The sequence below is a fragment of the Chiloscyllium plagiosum genome, unplaced genomic scaffold (assembly GCF_004010195.1).
Source record: "Chiloscyllium plagiosum isolate BGI_BamShark_2017 unplaced genomic scaffold, ASM401019v2 scaf_4271, whole genome shotgun sequence".
NCBI classification, from domain to species: domain Eukaryota; kingdom Metazoa; phylum Chordata; class Chondrichthyes; order Orectolobiformes; family Hemiscylliidae; genus Chiloscyllium; species Chiloscyllium plagiosum.
The window spans coordinates 7897-9740 of record NW_025210013.1 but is presented as its reverse complement, the minus strand read 5'-3'; the positions used below and the strand labels follow the sequence as shown (position 1 = coordinate 9740).

At 46.5% G+C, this 1844-nt stretch overlaps 1 long non-coding RNA gene across 1 annotated transcript in view; it reads left to right on the top strand.

The window, feature by feature from the left end:
• Window positions 1-1132, top strand: part of LOC122546846 — a 5679-nt gene extending 4547 nt beyond the window's left edge. Inside the window, exon 3 of the long non-coding RNA XR_006310819.1 lies at window positions 1047-1132. This is a non-coding gene — a long non-coding RNA (uncharacterized LOC122546846). The remainder of the gene's footprint in view (window positions 1-1046) is intronic.
• The last annotated feature ends 712 nt before the right edge of the window (window positions 1133-1844 follow it).

Sequence of the window (1844 nt, the reverse complement as noted above, 5' to 3'; positions counted from 1 at the left end):
CTTCCATCTCAATGTCCCCCTCCGACCCCAGCACTTCCTCTCTCAACTTCCACCTCACCCACCCCAGCTCCTTCCCTCTCAACATCCCCCTCCCCTGCCCTCCCCTGCCCTTCCCTCTTCAGTTGCTATTCCAAATTACTTTCCCCACACTGCTGAGCCCCTCCCTCTCACTAAAAACTGTCTGAGGCAGAACTACACACTTCACAATATTGCTCTCATATCTGACCTCAAGGTGACCTTCTGATCAGTCATCACAAACATCAGGAATTCCAATCTCTAAAATGTTGCTTGTCTCCACCTCACCCCAGCTCCATTGCACTGAAACCTTATACCGATGTCTGCGTTGCTTTAAACTTGACGAATCTGAAACAGAAACCTTGATTCCGTGACTGACCCAGAATCTGGTTCCAGACTCCCCCATGGTGGGACACACCATCTCAGTATTTACCCTGTCATATATGTTTCAATGAGATCACCTCTCATTCTTCCAAACTCCAGTGAGAAGTTTCCCAACTAGTCCAGCCTTTTCTTAAAAGATACTCCCTCCAGCTAGGGATCATCCCAGTGAATCTTATCTGAAATGCTTCTGATGAAATGTTATGTTTCCATAACTAAAGTGTGCAAAGTTGCGATATTTTTAGGGGTACTCTGTGGGATGACTGGGAGGAGCTTGCTGCCCATTGGTCAGAATGGAGATAACTTGCCCATCAAGATGCATGAGCCTTTCACCCACCCACCCCCCCCCCCCCCCAAATCTTATTGATGAGGCACAGCGGCAGCACGGAATGAGAGAAAAGGAAGCAAATCCTGCTCTCCACATCTCACTGAATCTTGGAATATTCTGTCCCATGTGAAAAGATCTGCCCTGTTTAGTCGCATGAAGTCCCAAGGTGGAAACTCATACAAACACACATAGATTTCCCTCTGAACAAACTGCTGGTCTCCACGAGGGGCGATGTGTACAGTCATCTTGTGCGAGGAGGAGGAGATGGTGTGAGTTTCCAATCTGAACTGACAGTGACGGATTTTATAAACTTGTATTACAGGGTACTACAGGTGGACATTCAGATGGGCATCTTAGTAACTGTAACGTCAACCTCTGACAGAATTACTCAATTCACCAGGACCTGGATGTTCACATTGTGAGAGAGTGTTGTGTCCCAGCTCATTCCCACTTGCTGCATAAAAGTTATTCTTTGACTCATCCCATTCTCTGAGTTGGTCTTCCCCCAAATCTTCAATATGTGTCCTGTAAATCCTTTTATGATGAGCTGACGAGTGTTAAGTTTATCATGTTGATGTATATGTCTTGTGAAACTCTCTATCACAGCTCCGCGCAATTTTCTTTCCGACAAGGAGAACGATCTCAGTTTCCCCAAACCCATGTTTCCCCAATGTCTGTTTGCTGTCTATAAGGCACACATCTGTATTGTGTTGGAACAGTATCCACTTGCCTGCATCAGTGCGACCCCCAACACTATTAAAGAAAGTGAACATCTTCCAGGACAAAGCACTGTGCCTGAGTGGTGTCCCATCCACCAACTTCAACAATCTCTCTTTCCACCCCCTAGGCACAGTGGCATCACTGTGTAAAAGGGAAAGTCAGCATTGTCCTACCAGACAATAGGGCTGCTCTCTCATTAGGGAGATATGTCTGCTGGTGGTTTAACATGATGTTTACCACAGTCCAGGCAAGGGGAGAGGTTGGGAAGGAGAGTCCATCTATTGGAGATGAACGTTTTTGTGCATTATTAACGCTGATGTCCTGCAACTAAAATCCCCCATTCCTGAACCATCCTGGTAAATTTCTTTGGCCCGTCTTCGGGACCCTGTCAAACTTCCCA